Here is a 19,167-nt window from a genome sequence, read left to right as displayed (position 1 = left end):
GAAATTCAGGCCTGTTCCTAGGGCCTGAATTCAAGTCCTAGCACTCGAAAAATTAATATTCGTATATATTTTAAATACATGATTTATATTTACCTACACATGCTTACTGCATATTGTGGTTAGTGTATTCATTTTATTTTGTGTTTTATTTATGTCTTATGTACTTTAGTGAGTATGACTACACTTATAACATTTTTTGCATCCTATTACATAAGACATAGATGTGCCTATGTATTCTACATCATTCCTGAGTCCCAGAAATTTCAACAATAAGGAAAACAAGTGGGACAATTGGCTCTCCACCAGGATTAAGTTTTTGGCAGTTTTGTGACTGAAACTCAGGGCCTAGCACGCCCACTTCATGAATGGGTAAATGTTAGCACACCAGTCTTATACAAGAGAAGTTGGCAGGCAAATTTGAGGAACTGAGATCAAGCCCTAGGAATGGCCAATATAAAAACAGATAGATGTTTAGATTGCAGTGTGTGTGTGTGTGTGTGTGTGTGTGTGTGTGTATTTACAAATGTGTATGCATCTATAAATGTATACAGAGAGAGACAGATAGACATTTATGTAGACTCTAGTGTATAACCCTATATAAAGGGTGATGTCTATATCTTATTTCTATATATTATATTACTACCAATTATTTAGTATAAAATTATGTCCCCATTAATCAATTATAGAAGAAGACTTATAAAGTATTAATCAATGACCTATATTTATTGAATACAATCTTAAACTGGAATGACTAGCTAATTTGTAATTCAGTTAGTACATTTCAAACATTCTATTAGTGTTCCTATAGATAGGAATAAATTTCTTAGGATCTTCAGCCATGTGTAGGTGGCAGTCCCAGGATTGAACTCCCAGGATTGAACTCAGGGCCTAGGTGTCTAGGTTGGGCTCAGGCTTCACTGAGAGCCCTCAGCCTTCATCCATGCAAGCTCACGTACAATTTTTAAGCTGAATCATTGAGACCCAGGAAGGTCACAGTGCTAAGGAAAGAAAGGTAAAACTTCCTGATTTTTCCTCCTCCATTTCTGTTGGTTTGCTGTATTTTTGCCAGCGCAGGGAGTTGAAATCGGGTCTTAGGATCCCTGGATTATCTGTGGGTGTAAAAGCTGCACCCCAGCCTAGGGTAATCATGGTTTAAGACACAATAAAATGCTTCCTTGAGCAAAAGGAGCTCAGTGAAAATGTCGAGGTTCACAGTTCAAGTCTCAGGACATACCACAAAAAAAGAGCCAGTAACTCCATGTGTCTGTATGTATGCATGCATTTGTTTCAGTGAACATCCGAGTCTCTATGGAGAAATGTACCCAGCTAGGAAATTTGCTTTGAATAGAATGATTTCATAGCACAGCGAGTGCTTTCAAGACAGTGCATGTTCTGGGACTCCCCTCACTGTTCCCAGGGTAGCCTGAGTGGTTCTCCATACCCCAGCTGCTGGAGGAAGTCTGCCTCATTGTTGGAACAGGCAAACAAGAAGCCTCACTCCTGTATTGCTGTGTAACAAACAATTCATCCGGGCCAATTATTGAGGATGTATGCGGGCAGGCTCTGAAGGTCAGGAGAAAAAGGCCTCTTTGTACCCCAAGCTATCTCTCTCACCAGTGCTCTGGGTTTTGTTGTTTTTGTTTTTTGGTCGGTCATGGGGCTTGAACTCTGGGCTTAGGCGCTGTCCCTGCAATCTTCAGCTCAAGGCGAGCGCTCTACCACTTGAGCTACAAAGCCACTTCCGGTTTTCTAGTGGTTTATTGGAGATAGGAGTGTCACAGTCTTGCCTACCCAAATTGGCTTTGAACCGTGATCCTCAGATCTCAGCCTCCTGAGTAGCTAGGATTAGAACGTGAACCACCAGCGCCCAGCCCAGTGCTCTGTTTTGACAGGAAGCCTTCATTTGTGCAACCTCCCATGGCAGGCCAAGTTCCTGCACTCATCCTGTCATTGTAAGATTCTGTTTCAGTGTTGAACCAAACGGCTAACATTAATTCAAGAGTCATTCTGGCAGATAATTAGGGAGCTGAACCTAATGAAATGATTCATTATTGGCAATGGTGCCTCCGTGTGTGTGTGTGTGTGTGTGTGTGTGTGTGTGTGTGTGTGTGTGTGTGTGTGCATACACTATTACTGGTGCTTGAACTCAGGACCTAACCACTGTACCTGAGTTTCTCCTGTACAAGGACAGCACTCTAACACTTATGTAACACAGCCACTTCAGCCTTTTTTTCTAGGGATGTGAATCAAACCCAGGGTTTCACACATGTAAAGCAGTCTACCCCTAAGAAACAATCACAGCTCTCCACTTCAGGTTTCTTTCTTTTCTTATAAGTTGGAGAAGTTCAAGACTGGGCCTGGATGTTGTCTCTGAGCTCTTCAACTCAAGTCTAGTGCTCTGCAACTTGAGCTACAGCACCCCTTTAGGCTTTCTGATGGTTTATTGGATATAAACATTTCAAGGAATTTCCTGCCCAGGCTGGCTTTTGTCCGTGATCTGGGATAATTTTTTTTAACTCCATAATTTAGTGACTTTAATTTCAAGAGCTGAAATTTACAAATTTTTTGAAAATTTCATTAGAAAATTTTAAAATCAATTTGAAAATGATTTTTAAAAGGTACTTTAAAAGTCCTTGGATAGAGATGTGCTCATTTTCAGATTCAAACATCTCTCTGGCATCATTACATCAAGACTATAGGAGCATCAGAGCCACTCAACCACCAAGGGGAAAAGGTACCAAGATCCTCAGCTTCCTGAGCAGGCAGGATGATAGATCTCAGCTAAGGAGACCTAAGCTGTGACACTTTGCTGCAAGGGGGTCCTTGGCTCCACATAGTAGAACGTTAGCCATGAACCCAAGAAGAAAGTCAATACCTAGGCTCTGAGTTCAAGGTTCATGATATAGAAAACTAAACCAAAACAATTGTCTACAGGAGTCAAGTCACTAGAGCTCAGTATATACATAAATTTGGCCCTGCTTTGGGGACATATCTGAGCCTCAACTTTCTCATCTGCACAATCATCTTACTTGTGTAGATCTTATAAGGACCAGATGAAAGAATACAACTCGTGAAGGACTCAGCACATAGTACCCTGTGAATGACTCAGCACACAATACCCCATGAACAACCCAGTACCCCATGAAGGACTCAACACCCAACACCTCAGGAAGGACTCATAGCTGTATCCCACAAAATGTCATTAGAATTAGGGTGTTTATCACCATTCTTTCAGATACAGGTCACAAACTGCACAAGTTCACATCTAACAGTTTAGAGGGGTGTATTTTTTTGTGGGAAGGGCCATCAGCCTAGGAGATTTCACTCATAGGTTAGAGGTACTGTCCTAAGACTTTTTCCTCAAGGCTAGAGCTCTACCACTTTGAGGCACAGCTTAGAGTCTAGCAGATTTCCTGGCAGGGCTGAGTTTTCATCCCACCAGTGTCTGGTTCCATGATGCTGAGTTGCAGCTGTTGACCTCTGGCTAAGTCAATTAAGATGGCAGCCATCAGCTTCAGACTACCAGCTTGATCTGTGAGGAGATATTTGAAATCCTGGCCTTCTATTCTTGCAGTTAGAACATTCTAACTTGTTTCTGGTGCCAGTCCTGGTGCTTGAGTAAGGGCCTAGACACAGTACCTAAGCTTTCATGCTCAAAGCCAGTGCCCAACTGGTTGAGTAACAGCACTACTTCTGGCTTTTTCTGTGCATGTGATAGTGTGGAATCGAACCCAGGGCTTCATACATACTAGGCGAGCACTCTACTACTGAGCCCCAGGAATGACAAGTGTAGAAATATATATGTAGATTGTTACATACGTACATATATATAAGTATATATGTATGTATGTATATATGTATGTATGTATGTATGTATGTATAAAACAAGACAGAGATGTCTGTATATTATTTAATTATATATACGATATTACTACCAATATTGATAAATTATCCCTTACTTTATTTACATATTATGGTTGAATACATAACAAAATATTAATTGGAAATTAGTCAATGTACTATAATTACTGTGTATAATTTTATAATGTAATCATGCACTACTAAAGTAATTGTTATTTTACAACATTCCAGTCATATGGATGTATATCGGAATGCGTTTCTTAGGATCTCCTGCTGTTGATAGGTGGCAGTCCTGGGATTCACAGGCAGGGCTTAGGTTGCTGGTTTTGGCTATGGCTTCCCTGATAGCCCACCAAAGTTCAACAGTGCAAGGTCATGTACACTTTACGGTCCCTGATATTTAGACGCAGGATAGTTGTAAAGGAAAAAAACAATGTAAAACCGCCTTCTGGAACTTCCCAGTTTTATCCTTCTCCTTTTTTTCCCGGTACTATTTTTTTCTTTCTTTTTTTTCAGTTTGGGGCCAGAACTCTGGGTCTGGGTGCTGTCCCCCAACTCTTCAGCTCAAGGCTATTACTCTATCACTTGAGCCATTACACTACTTCCTGCTTTTTTCTGCTTATGTGGTGCTGAGGAATTGAACCCAGGGTCTTATGCATGCAAGGCAAGCAATCTATAACTGAGCCCCCTTCCCAGCACTTCTCCGTTTTTTTTTTTGGTTTTTTTTTTTGCCAGTCCCAAGATTTGAAGTCGGATCCTAGGATCTCAGGATGGGGTGTGGGTCCAGAAGCTGCACCCCAGCCTAGGATGATCGAAGCTGAGGCAGAGTTGCCACGAGCTGAGTTCAAGCCCTCATCCTGGCCAAAAGAAATTAAGGCCCTTGCTTGGACTTTTCATCATTTTTCTGGCAGGTCTGGGATTTGAATTCAGGGTCTAGGTAACTCTGTGGCACTGTGGGGCAGAGGAAGCTCACCATCATTGAAGACAAGAATTTCAGCCCAGTTTCCAGGGCCCAAATTCAAGCTCCAGCACTGATAAAATAATATTCATATATGAGATTTATTTACATACATGGGGTTACTCCATATGACATTTATTACACTTATGTTTTATTTTAGTTTATTACATATATACCATTTATTAAATTTTTTACATATTATCACATGGATATATTTGCATATGGATTATACATCATACTAAGACCCAGGACTTTCACAGAGAAGGAAAAAGTATGTGTCAAAATTGGCTTCTGACTACACATATATAATTATGGCCATGCTGGGATTTGAACTCACAGTCCACAATGCCGAATTTATGAACGGGTGAGTGGTAGAACAAAAGCCTTTGGCAAACTGAGCTACCAGCCAGTTCTGAGAACCTGGGAATAAGCCATAATCGTGACTGGTATATATATAGATATAGATGTAGATGTAGGTATAGATACAGATAGATAGATAAATAGATAGATAGATGTGTAGTTTGCAATATATATAAGAGAGAGACAATGTGAGGATATTAAATTATATATATATTGTGAATTATTATTAAATGATGCCTCCATTTAATGAAGTATCATGGTTGAATATTTATTAAAGCATTAATGTAAAAGTAGTCAGTATTCTTTAATTGGGATAATCATACCATGGAGCTAGAATGGAAGACATAATCCACTACTTTTTTATATATCCATATGAATGGAATGTTGTAAAATAACAATTACTTTAGTAGTGTATGATTACATTATAAAATTATACACAATAATTATAGTACATTGACTAATTTGCAATTAATACTTTGTTATGTATTCAACCATAATACTTAAATAAAGTAAGGGATAATTTATCAATAATTGGTAGTAATATTGTATATATAATTAAATAATATACATGAACTAACTGCAAATTTAATTGTTATTTTTATATCATTCCATAAAGCATTCACATGAATAGGAAAGCTTTTCTCAAGATCTCCTTCCATGTGTAGGTGGGAGTCCTGAAATTTTAACTCCAGGCCTGGGTAGTTTACTTCGAAATGCAAACATTAGAATGACACTGTGAAGATTTCATTTTGTCACAATGAAAAAAAAGAACAAGAAGAAAAGAAAGCCAGGTGTCAGAGGTTCCTGCCTGTAATCCTAGTTCTTCAGGAGTCTGAGAGGTAGAGAATGCCAGTTTTAATTCAGCTGGGACAGGAAAGTCTAAAGCACTTTTACTTCTGAGGGATCACAAGAAAGAGATCACCATGAATGGGTTTGTGGCTAAAGGGCAGAGGACTACCCTTGAGTAAAATGAGCTCAGAGACAGTGCTTAGGCTCATTAATACAACCCCCAGACCGGCCAAAAAAAACAAACACAAGTAACTCGATGTCTCCCCTTGTATGTATGCATGTATTTCTATCTGTGAATGTCCAGAGTCCCTATGATGAAAGGCACCAGCTAGGAAATTTGCTTTAAATAGAATGATTTCATAGCACAGAGAGTGTTTACAAGACAGTGCATGTTCTGGGGCTTTCCTCATTGTTCCCAGAGTAGCCTGAGGTTTTCTCCACACCCCAGGCTGCTGGAGAAAGTGTGCTTCATTGTTGGAACAGGCAGACAAAAGGCCTCACTCCTGTAAAGCTGTGTAACAAACAACTCCATCCAGGACAATTAGTGAGGAGGAGTGTGGGCAGGCTCTGAACGCTGGGAGAAAAAGTCCTCTTTGTACCCCAAGCTATCACTCTCCACAGTGCTTTGTTTTGACAGGAAGCCTTCATTTGTGCCACCTCCCGTGGCAGGCCAACTTCCCTGTACTTATCCTGTCTTTGTTATACTATGTTGCAGTGTTGAAATAACCTACTACAATGAATTCAAGGGTCCTTATGGCAGACAATAAGGGAGATGAACCTAATACAACGATTCATTATTGGCAACAGTGCTTTCCTAGATTTCTGGAAGCTTGCTAAATCCAAGCATATGTCTAATATCACAATGTTTCCTGTTATTTAGGGCTGTTGAAGCTCATCAGGTTTTGAAAACTTTGACCTCTCCTAAATGTGCCCTGTATGGCTAGGTTTTGGGGTTGAACACAAGGCCTGGGTGCTGACCATGTGATACTATTTGGTATCACAGCTTCAATTCTGGTATCTGTGTGTGTGTGTGTGTGTGTGTGTGTGTGTTCTGGTAGCATTGTGTGTGTGTGTGTGTGTGTGTGTGTGTGTGTGCGTGTGAGTGCATGTGTGTGTATGTGCATACACTTGTCTTGGAGCTTGAACTCAGGACCTGAACACTGTACCTGAGTTTCTCCTGTGCAAGGATAGCACTCTACCACTTGAGCCACACAGCTACTTCAGGCTTTTTTCTAGTGATGTTTTACTAAGGAATCAAACCTAGGAATTCATACCTGCAAAGCACTCTACCCCTAAGACACAGTCCGAGCACTGCACTTCAAGTTTCTTTCTTTCTTTTCTTGAAAGTTGGAGGAATTGAAGTCTAGGCCTGGGAGCTGTCCTTGAGCTCTTCAGTTAAAGTCAAACACCCTACCACTTGAGCTACAGCACCCCGGCAGGATTTTTGTAGTTCACTGGAGAGAAACCTCTCAAGGAATTTCCTCCCAGCCTGGCTTTGGAATATGATCCTCAGCTCTCAGGCTCCTTAGTGGCTTGGATGACAGGTGCAAGTCACCAATGCCCAGCTTCCACTTCAAATTTCTAAGTGGTGAATAGAAGACAATAGACTTATGGGACCTTTTGTGTCTGGGATAGTTTGGAACTGAGATCATCATATCTAAGCTTCCTGAGTAGGCAGGATGACAGACCTCAGCTACAGATACCTACACTGTAACACTCTGTTGCAAGGTGGTTCTTGACTCCACGTGGTAAGGTGCTAGCCATGAGCCCAACAGGGAATGGTCAGTAGTTAGGACCTGAGTTCAAGGTTAATGACTGAGAAAAATAAACCAAAACAATTATCTGCAGGAGACAACTCACTAGAGTTAGGTACATACATAATTTTGGCCCTGACATGGGGACATATCTGAGCCTCAAGTTTCTCATCTACACAATCATCTTACTTGTGGAGCTCTTGTAAGAAACAGATGAAAAAATGCACCCTGTGAAGGACTCAGCACACAACACCTCCTGAAGTACTCATCACATAGCTGTATCCCACACACTGTCATTAGAATTAGGGTGTTTTCATCAGTATTATCATTCTTTCAGAAACACATCCCAAGCCACACAACGTTCACATCTAATGATTTAGAGGGGTGGCTTTTTTCGGGGTAGGTGGAGTGAGACATGGGGAATGCACTGAAAGGTTGGGGGTAGTGTTCTAAGATAGTTTGCTCAAGGTTAGAGCTCTACCACTTTGAGCCACAGCTCAGTTTCGCAGATTTCCTGCCAGAGTGGGTTTTAAACCCACCAGTGTCAGATCTTAGCCTCCAAGTATATTGGATGACAGGGGTGAGCAAACCAGCAGCATCGGGTTCTGTGGAGCTGGGTTGCAGCAGTTTACCTCTGGCTAAGTCAGGTTAGATGGCAGCTGTCAGCACCAGACTCAAGGCTTGCTCTGTGATGAGGTATTTGCAGTGCTATCCTTATATATTTGCAGTCAGAACATTCCATCTTTTTTTGGTACCATTCCTGGGTCTTGAGTAAGAGACTAGACACAGTCCCTAAGCTTTCATTCTCAAACCTAGTGCTCAGCTGCTTGAGCGACAGCACAACTTCTGGATTTCTGTATGCACCTGGTAGTGAGGAATCCAGGGCTTTGTACATAATAGGAGAGCACTCTAAAACTGAGCCCAGGAGTAACAAGTGTATAAACAGATAAATGTGTAGATTCATAGATAATCAGACAGACAGACAGACAGACAGACAGACAGATAGATGATAGATAGATAGATGATAGATAGATAGATAGATAGATAGATAGATAGATAGATAGATAGATAGATAGATGGATGGATAGATGGATAGATGGATAGATGGATAGATGGATGGATGGATGGATGGATGGATGGATGGATGGATGGATGGATAGATAGATAGATAGATAGATAGATAGATAGATAGATAGATAGATAGATAGATAGATAGATAGATAGATAGATGTAGATGCATAAACAAGAGAGAGATGTCTGTATACTATGAAATTGCATATACCATATTACTCACCATTATTGGCAATTAAATTATTCCTTCCTTTTCAAAGTATCATGACTGAATACATAATAAAGTACTAATTAAAAATTAGTCAATGTAGTATAATTGTTGTGTATAATTTTATAATATAATCATGCACTACTAATTTAATTGTTATATTTATAACATTCCATTTGTATGGATTTATATGGGAATGGGTTTCTTAGAATCTCGCCATTCATTAGAGGCAATCCCGGGATTCGATCTCCAGACCTAAGTTGCCAGTTTGGGCTATGGTTTCCTTAATAGCCCGCCAAACATCAGCAATGCTAGGCTATATTCACTTTCTGGGCCTTGTCATTTGCACACAGGAAGGTAACAATACAAAGGAAAATAAAAGTGAAAACCACCTTCTTGAACGTCTCAGTTTTATACTTCTACTTTTTATTTTTTTCTCAGGCCCAAGATTTGAACTCGGGTCCTAACATATAAGGGTCAGCTGTGGCAAAGATGCCAAGACCTGAGTACAAGCCCTGTGCTCAGCTAATAATAATAATAATAATAATAAGTCCCTGGTTTGGAATTTGCACCATTTTTCAGGAAGCCTTGTATTTGAACTCAGGGTCTGGATAACTCTTTGGCACTGTGGGTGAAGGGGAAAGGATCACCGTCCTTGAATACAAGAAATTCAGATCGGTTCCCAGGGCTTGAAATGAAGCCCCAGCACTGGACAAAGTAATATTAATATATAAGATCTATTTACATACATAGGTATACTGTATATGTTGTTTATTACTCATATATTTAGTATTATTACATATATATGTTTCTTTTATTACATCATATCACATAGGATATATTTGCATATGGATTATACATCCTACTGAGACCCAGGACTTTCACAGAGAAGGAAAAAAAATGTGTCAAGATTGGCTCCTGACTCCAGGAATAAATTTTTGGCCATGCTGGGATTTCAACTCACGTCCTACAATTGCCAATCCAAAAATGGGGTCACAATTTTAGCACACCAGCCTCCGGCAAACTGAGCTGCCAGGAAGTTCTGAGTACCTGTGATCAATCCACAGGCGTTCCCAATAGTATATACATGCATAGAGAAACAGGGAATGTGAGGATATTAAATTGTATATATATATATATATATATATATATATATATATATATATATAAAATACCAATTATTAGTTATTAAATTATGCCTCTATGTAATACTTAGAAAAGCATTAATTAAAAATTAGTCAATATCCTTCCATTAGGGGAATCATAACATGGAGCTAGAATGGAAGATATAAATCCAATAATTTTTGTGTGACATTCTAAAATAGAATCATAAATTAACTGAAATTTTATTTATTACATGTATAACATTGCATTAGCATTCACATGAATAGGAATGAGTTTGTCAGAATCTCCTTCCATTTGTGGGTGGCAGTCCTGGCATTCGAACTCCAGGCCTGGGTAGTTTACTTTGGATGCAAACCATTGGAATGACACCGTGAAGATTTCAGATTGTTACAATTACAAAAAAGAACAACAAGAAGAAACGAAATCCAGGAGCCAGGGGCTGTTGCCTGTAATCCTAGCTCCTCAGGAGGCTGAGAGGTAGAGAATGCCAATTTGAATTCAAGCAGGGCAGGAAAGTCCGTGACACTCTTATTTCTAAGAGATCACAGGAAAGGAAAACATGAATGGGGCTGCGGCTCAAGGGCAGAGCACTACACTTGAACAAAAGAAGCTCAGGGACAGGGTCTAAGCTCATAATACAAACCCAGAACTGCCCCCTCCCCCCAAAAGGAGGCAATAACTCCATGTTTCTGTGTATGGATGATGATGGATGGATAATGGATATTCAGCAGGTTGCCCATGCCCAGGCCCCCAACCTTGGCAAGCAGGGAAAAGCCCTCAGAGAGTACTAAGTCTGAGCCAGCAGCTTGAACAAAGCATCTTTCTTTGTCATTTAATAACTGAAATCTTTTGTTCTGGCTGAGCTGTCCCATCGGGACACATAGCAGACAGTCACTGCCTCCAAGGAGACCACAGTTCCTAGATTGTAGGAGTTGTCAAAGGTTCTGGCTCCATATACTCTATCTATCTGTAGGATGTGAGCCTAGACCTCTGGGGCCTGGTGGCTATCACTAATTAATCATTCCTCATTGCTAAGTCATAGGCTGGTCCCAAATCTTGGCAAAGATATGAAAATGTAAGCTATTTCTATGCCAAAAGAGGTATGCCAATAAATCCCACTCTCATAACACCTGTTAGAAGTAAGGTTTGGGCTGCGAATGTGGCTTAGTGGTAGAGTGCTTACCTAGTATGCACTAAGTCCTGGGTTCGATTCCTCAGTACCACAGAAAGACAAAAAGCCAAAAGTGGCACTGTGGCTTAATTGATAGAGTGCTAGCCTTGAGCAAATAAGCTCAGGAACATGCACAGAACCTGAGTTCAAGCCCCAAGAGTGTCAAAAAATGAGCCTGGTGAGACATATTTTTCTGGGACTCAGAAGAGGGCCGAGGATATAGGTAAGCAGTAGGGTAGATGGCAGGTGCTTGTGGCTCATCCCTGTAAGCTACTCAGTAGGCTGAGGTCTGTGGATCCCCATTGCAAGCAGGAAAGTCTATATGAGACACTATTCTCCAATTAAAAACCCAAGAAGCCAGAAGTAGAGCTGTAGTTCAAGTAGTAGAGGGCTAGACTTGAGCACAAAAGCTCAATGGCCTGGATGACATGAATTCAAACCCCAGGACTGGCACTCACTCACTCACACACACACACACACACACACACACACCATGATAGAGCATTTGCCAGTCAGCCTGCACAAGTTCCATTTCTAGAAACTCAATATTTAAAAAGAGGGAGAAGGGAAGGAAAGACTGGCTCCAGGAGGTGACATAACCAGGGCCAAAATTCCACAGGACTTCTAAGATGTGAATACAGGACAGAGAGCCTCAGGCAGAAGTTACAGCATGGGCAAAGGTCCTGAGGTATGCTGTAGAGCAGGTGGTATGGGTGGAATGAAGGTTCTGTGGCTACAGAAAAAGTCTGGCAGGACGTTCAATGCTGGGTCAATGTTTGTACTTGAGTCACAGGGCAGAGGATGGGGTCCCAGAATTAGGCCCAAGGGGATGATCAACTTGACTTTTCACCATGGACCCCAGGTATTTCCTGTGGCTGGAAGCCTATTTTTTTTACAGCTCCTGACCCTCAGACCTCCTTTGCATGGAGGAGTCAGGGCAAACGCAGGGAAGAACATTTGCTTAAGAAAAGCTTCTAGCCCAATGCCAGCAGTGGCTCAACCCCTGTAAATCCTAGCTACTCAGGAAACTGAAATCAGAGATCATGGGTCAAGCGAGCTCAGGGGAAGAAAGTTAGTGAAACTCTTCTTGCTGATTAACTACCAAAAGCCAGAAGTGGAGCTGTGGGTCAATGGTAGAGTGCTAAATTTGAGGGAAAAAGTTAAGAGACCAGAGCCCAGATTCTGAGTTCAAGCCCCAGTACTGGCATGAAATAATAAAGAAAAGCTTTCAGGAGCTCCTAGTACACTGTGATGAAAGGCCAGATCAGCCGGCCACTGGTGACTTATGCCTGTCTTCCTAGCTCCTCAGGAGGCTGAGATGTGATGATTGCGGTTCCAAGCCAGCCCGGGGAGGAAAGTCTTGGAGACTCTGACCTCCAAGGAACCTCCAGAAAACCAGAAGGGCTCTGTAGCTCAAGTGGTAAGCTGAAAAGCTGGGGGACAGTGTCCAGGCTATGACCAACCTTTGGCCTGCTTGGACCTCATTCTGTGGCTCTAGGCAGAGTACCTTCCAGTGGGCCCCTGAGGCTCTCTCAATATCTAGGTGTCATACAAGTCTTGAGAGCAGTCTGTTTGGAGGCCATTGGCTACAGAGCAGGCCACAGTACCAGAGAAGAGTCGAGTCTTGGGGCATGGAGAACATCAGAATGGCATGTCATGGGTGCAATGTGGATCTGAGCAGTAGTAAATCGATGTCTCAGAACATGGTTCTGGGCCAGGAGGGGCAAGAGCTGCAACATGTCACACTAGGTAATGCCCGCTCTTGGCCTATGGTGGAACAGATCTGCTCTGGCATAAGCATTCAGGGTGAGCAAAAGTCAGCTGGGCCATGGTCACTTCCCCCAATTGAACTCTACAGGATTATGGCAAGGGGCCGCATGTCCCCCATCTGGCCACCAGGGAGCAGGAGTCTCCCTCCATAGGGATTATCCCTGCCAGTTGTGTTTACTCTTGCTTCCCTCGGGCCACCATCATGCTTCAAAGCCACCTTGGACAGGAAAGTCCTTGAAACTCTTACCTACAATCAACCATCAAAAAGCAAGTGGGGCTGTGGCTCAAATGGCAGAGCATTAGCCTTGAGCAAGAAAATTCAGGGATAGAGCCTAGGCCCTGTGTTCACACACATACACACACACACACACACACACACACACACACACGTACGCACCACATGAATGCAAAATCAGAGATTTCAACACTGCTATCTTTGGATATTCTCTACCTTTCCCCACTAAGCCTGATGGCTGTTGGCATAGGTGTTTGATGCATCCAACACCTGGCATCTTTAATTTTGGGGACCAGGATGGCTAGAAGGTCAGTCTTCCCCCATCCCACCTCCTTGATTGGGTCATGGTCTATCCAGCCCCTTTTTCGCTCCTTTTACAGACTTGCCACGATGCCTTCAAAAGGCATCACATGCTGGGCACTGGTGTCTCAAACCTGTCATCTGAGATACTCAGGAAGCTGAGATCTGGAGGATCATGGTGCCAAGACAGCCTGGGCAGGAAAGTGTGTGAGACTCTTATCCTCGATGAATCATCAGAAAACAAGAAGAGTCCCTGTGGCTCAAGTGATAGAGTGCCAGCCTTGAGAAAAAGAGCTCAGGGACAGCGCTCAGGGACAACAACAACAAGGAGAAGCATTGCATGTTGGCTTTGGGATTGGCATGGGCCAAATATAATTGGAATTTTCAAGTGCTCCAAGACAAAGCAGTACCTCCTTTAGTACCATGCTCCTTCATCTTGTCTCACACTCTGGCCTTGGCCCTGCTTTGGGTCAGCATGGCTTTGGCTTGATGGGAGGGCTCCAAGGAGGAAGATCCCAGAGCAATTGCCCCAGCCTCTTCCCCCTGTTCACCCTGCTGCTTTTGCCCTTTGCCATAGAACTTCTTCCTGGAATCTATGCATGAGATCATCACCGCCACCATTGTGGTGAGTGGTGGGTCCAGCCTAACTCGGGGAAGTCAGAGGTGGAAGTCGGTCTGGAACTAGAAGCTTCTACCCTGTGTGTGGGCTAAGGACAAGGCTGACCTTTATTTCATCCTGAGCATTGAAGTGATAGGGAGACAATGTAGACTCCACGTTGAATCAGGTAATATTGGAGTCTAGAAGACCACTTGTGTGGGGTAGGCTGTGGGACTCAGGGGACTATTCTTCTTGGTACTCCTCTCCAGGACTCCCTCTCCCTCTCTCATCCCTAAATGGTAGAAGAGAAACTTCAACTAAGGGGGTCAAAGAAGGGGCAGGAGAGTATTTCTCTGTGAACCATACTTGTGCTTCATGTTCATCCTAGCCTCTGCTTCTTATTTATCTGAGGAATGGCCATATGGGTTTGGGAGGGGGGAGAATCATCCTAGCTGAGAATGTGGCTCAGTGGTAGAGTGGTCACCTAGCATGCCTGACACCCTGGGTTCAATTCCACACAGAAAAAGCTGGAACTGGAGGTGGGGCTCAACGGATAGAGTGCCAGCTTTGATCAAAAAGAGCTCAGGGAGAGTAGCCAGGCCCTGAGTTCAAGCCCCAGGACTGGAAGAACAAATCTTTGTTGTAGGCTTTTCTTCCTCTTGAAAACAATTTATTGTTTGGGATAAGCATAACATGGGTCTCTTCCCTGGCCACCAATGGGCCATTAGATGTCCCTTGAATTTAGGCCACTTCCCGGCAGCCTCTGCCCTACCTGACACTAAGTTTACCCTTCCCATCTCACAGCAGATGGAGGCCTGAGAGAAGGCCACCTGGCCACCCACTTCTGGTGGCTGCCTTGGCTTTTGAGAGTCAGTATTTCACATAGAGAGTCATCATCCACATCAGTCTACAGAAGAATGGGAGGGAGCACTCCTTGCCTGAGTCCACGAGTTCTAGGCTGCTCTGGGTGTGGGTTATCTGCTGTAGAACGTGCTCCGTCGTGGAGTCATCTACGAGGTCGTGAAACCCGACCACTACTCTGGCAGTGTCCAAGTTGTCTTAAAGTTGCAATTCTTCAAAACCTTTGTGCTTCTCACTCATTTCGCCCACTCTGGAACCTGAGGCATCTGGAGCAGCGGGGGGCGGGGCGGCGGGAGCTCAGCCTGTGCTGGCATCTGGAGCCCGCTGTCCACTCCTTCCCCTGTGAGGAGTAACAGCAGCTCCTGTAGCTCTCTCTTCTTCTCCATCTTCTCTTGGGTGAGCCGGCACACACGCTTGGCTTTCTCTTGACACAGCTCATCCAGGACGAACATTTGCTCCTTACATGCCACAAGGGACTCCTTGACAGTGTGGATGTGTGCCAATAGCTGGCTGCATCGATTGTGGAGCTCATCCACTGGACTATGGATGTCCACTTCATCATACAAGTCATGGACGAAGCAGATTTTCTTCTCGGACACAAACGTGTCCCAATTCCCATCCCCAAGCCTGCTGTGGTGGCAGCTCACAGGGCGGGGGTGCCTGTGCCTCCAGTTCTGTCTGACAGTGAGCTGCTGGGTTGGACATGCAACTGCACTGGGGTCACTGCTACTGCAGCAGGAGTTTCCCCCTGTGGATCTCAGCCTCTGAGAGCGCTTGCAGAGCCACATCCTTGTAGGTCTGGGGCATGTCTCCATCCTCTGTGATGCTCACTTTGTAGAGGATTCACCTCCTCAACTTTTGTTTCTCCAGGGCTCACAACTTCCCCTCCGCAGTGAAAGCCAGGCTCAGCTGGGCCTGCAGGCGCTCCTTCTGTGGTATGGTCACTTCTAGGCACTTGGGAGTATACTGCCACTTTAGTGGCACCACCTGGTCCCCCCAGTTGGTCGGCCCTGCACTTGCTTCAGCTGCTCTAGCAGCTGGGTCTGCTGATGCAAGGCCTCCTTCTTGGAGTTCAGCTGCTCATTGGAGGCAATGTGTTGCTCACAGATGGCTCTGAGCTCCAGAATGCTGGTGAGCTCCTCCTTATCATAGCTCAACTTGTGGAGAGCATTCCACAGCAGGGCCAGCTCTATCTATGGGTCACACACACATGTGTATTGTGGGGTCTCGGGGATCTAGTGCCAATCCTTGGCCTTCTCATCCAGTCTCCATAGTTGCTCCCGCTGCTCCACATTCTGGAGACCGAGCCTCTGGTTTTCCTGGACCTGGATGTGAAGTTGTTCCTCCAGGTTTTTCAACTCCATCTGCATGCAGTAGGCCTGGGCCTGCAACTGCCACTCGGCCTGAGATGGTCCTGCGGAGGGCCGAGGCTCTGCCAGTGTCGTTCTCAGTTCCTCCAGCTTATTCTCTAGGGCCAGCACCTACCTCGCCCTTTGCTCCTTCTCCTCTGTCAGTTGATTCACCTGCTTGGCCAGCCACTGAGCCTCCTCCTTCCATGTGGACCTCTCAATGCTCAGGCTCTCCATCAAGGTGTCTCTTTCCAGAATTGCTGAGGTCACCATCCAACTCAGGTTTTCCAGTAGTCTCTTTACCTCGCGCCCCACCAGCACTTGTTGAAACTTGCAGATTCTGTTCTTCCTGTTGCTCTTCTTTGTCCAGATTGCTTCCAGCTTCTCCTGCAACTCTGTGTTCACTTGCTCCAGGTCATTGAAGCTTCTGGTCTTTTCCTCTAGCTGAAGTGTCACATGATTCAGCTGTGCGAAGAACATTTCAGTCTCCTTCTGTGCAGCAGCCATTGCCATCTCCAGCTCCAACAAGTTACACCCTGTGGCCTGCAGGTGGCTGGTGAGAGCTTCTTGCTCCATTTCTCTGTCATTGGCCTCCTGCTTCACTAGCCCAGTGCAAATTTTAAATTGCTTTCTGCCGAAACCAACCTTTGTATGGGTGTCTTGTGGATATCTAGCTCTGTTTTTGGTGCTTCGTGCACCTGGGCTACCTTCTCCCTCTCTTTCTCCCGTCGATCCTGCAGGTCTGTATTTTCCAGCTTCAGTGGTTGGATCTTGGCACAGCGTACCTGGTTTCTTCTTTTGCTGTGGTCCAGGGCAGGCACCATGTGTCGGTAGCACCTCTAAAGATCTTTGGTGGTATAGGGACCCCTGACACTCTGGACCCTGGTGACTGTGACTGTGTCCAAAGGCAAGGGAGGCCCGCAGTCAGCATCACCGTTGTCTGGACCCTCTGGTGAATCACCTTCCCCACTGGTGTTTGTCTTGAAGACCCCTCCTTTTTTCATGTTCTTTGTTTTCTTGAATGTTGCAGGTCTGATGGGAGAATTCATCTGCCGGTGTTCTGGCAGTAGTTTCTTGCCCAGAGCTCTCATGGAGTCTTGTTGTTTCAGACATCTGTGCTCTGGGATGGGAAAGATGAGCTGGCCACGTTCCCAGGCACTGGGAAATCCTCTATTCTCCCACTCACTGACTAGGACGTCAATTTCGACTCTACTCCAAAGTGGACTCGAGCTCTTGCTCATCACTCAGTCGCCTCTACCTTCCTCAACTTCTGGTAGTGGTGTCAACCAACAGAGGGAATCCTGGTGCTGGACAGCGTGGAATGTGGGCGTGGCCACAATTTTTGTATCCCCTTGCTCAGAAACAACCATGAAAGCATTGGGTGTAGTCGGAATCCTGTGATGTAGGCAAAATGGGTGGAGTCAAGATGACAGCGGCTCCCCCAGCCCTTTTCCCAGGGAACTCTGTCCAATTCAGTTGAGGACAAGAGGGTGACCTGGGGACAAGAGGGTGGCTTCACAGATTGTTGTGTATGTCTGTGTGTTGCCAGTCCCAGATCTTTAACTCAGGATCTGCCCAGTCTGTGAACTGCTTTTGATCAAGGCTAGCCCTCTACCACTGGAGCCACATGGCTCTACTTCTGGCTTTGTTGGCACTGAAGTTAGACAGGTATCTCAAGGACTTTCCTGCCTAGAGTGACTTTGACGGTGATCCTCCTATCACAACCTTGTAAGCATCAATGAGGACTGCTGAGAGCCACTGGTGCCTGCCTAATCATTGGTCTTTCTGTTCTTGGACAGACCAGTGAGTTCCCTATTTTGGGGATTAAGTGGTGGGACCTGGAGCCCACAGTTGGAATCCTGGTCCTGCCATCTGCAAATGGAAGGACATCCTTAGAAACTCATTCCTATCTATATGAATACCAGTGAAATGTGATGTATGTTATGATTGAATGGACAGTTCTCAAATAATTCTAGGAAAAATTTATACACAGTTGTATTAGAGAACACTGATCAATTTTAATCAATACTTTATGAAGCATTTAAGCAATCACATTCATTAACTGGAGATATAATGAAATATCTAAGAATTGGGAGTCACATAGTATAAAGGTGCCATTTTTTCTGCCAGGACTGGGATCGGAACTCATGGTCTAAGTAACTCTGTTGCATTGTGTGGAAAGGGGAAGCTAGCCTTCTTGAAGTCAAGAAATTCATGTCTGTTCCTTAGGTCTGAAATCGATCCCCAGCACTAGAATACATCCTATTTGTGTACATTTTAAATATATAATTTATATTTACATTCATAGGTTGACTCCATATTGCATTCAGTGTAGTTATTCATTTTATTTTTTGTTTGATTCATGTATTTGCGGGGCACATGGGCAGAAAAGATGGCGGTGAGAGGAAGTTGAGTGGTCAGAGCCCGAGTTGTTTACCTTAAAATCTGATTGGATAAAGCTTAGGCACATGATAGGGTGTGACCTTTACAGTGATTGGTTGGTTCCTTTCCCTCCCCTTCAATGCCACGCAGTTTTTCCCTTTAAAAGATGTTTTCTGTGTGGTAATAAACGAGTTATTGCTTAACTTGACTCCCTGCTTTGTCTGAATGTCTCCCGGGCTAAGAGCGGGGGGAGGGGGGGGGGAACCGGCCAGCAAGTGCACTTATATTTCCTTGGACCCCATCAATCTTTCTAAGGGAGGATGAAGATCCGACATGTATTGACTATTTAATTGACTAATATGGCACATAGAACAT

This window comes from Dipodomys spectabilis, unplaced genomic scaffold, assembly GCF_019054845.1.
Source record: "Dipodomys spectabilis isolate Male_0828 unplaced genomic scaffold, ASM1905484v1 ptg000524l, whole genome shotgun sequence".
NCBI classification, from domain to species: domain Eukaryota; kingdom Metazoa; phylum Chordata; class Mammalia; order Rodentia; family Heteromyidae; genus Dipodomys; species Dipodomys spectabilis.
Note: the sequence above shows the minus strand (reverse complement) of the source record.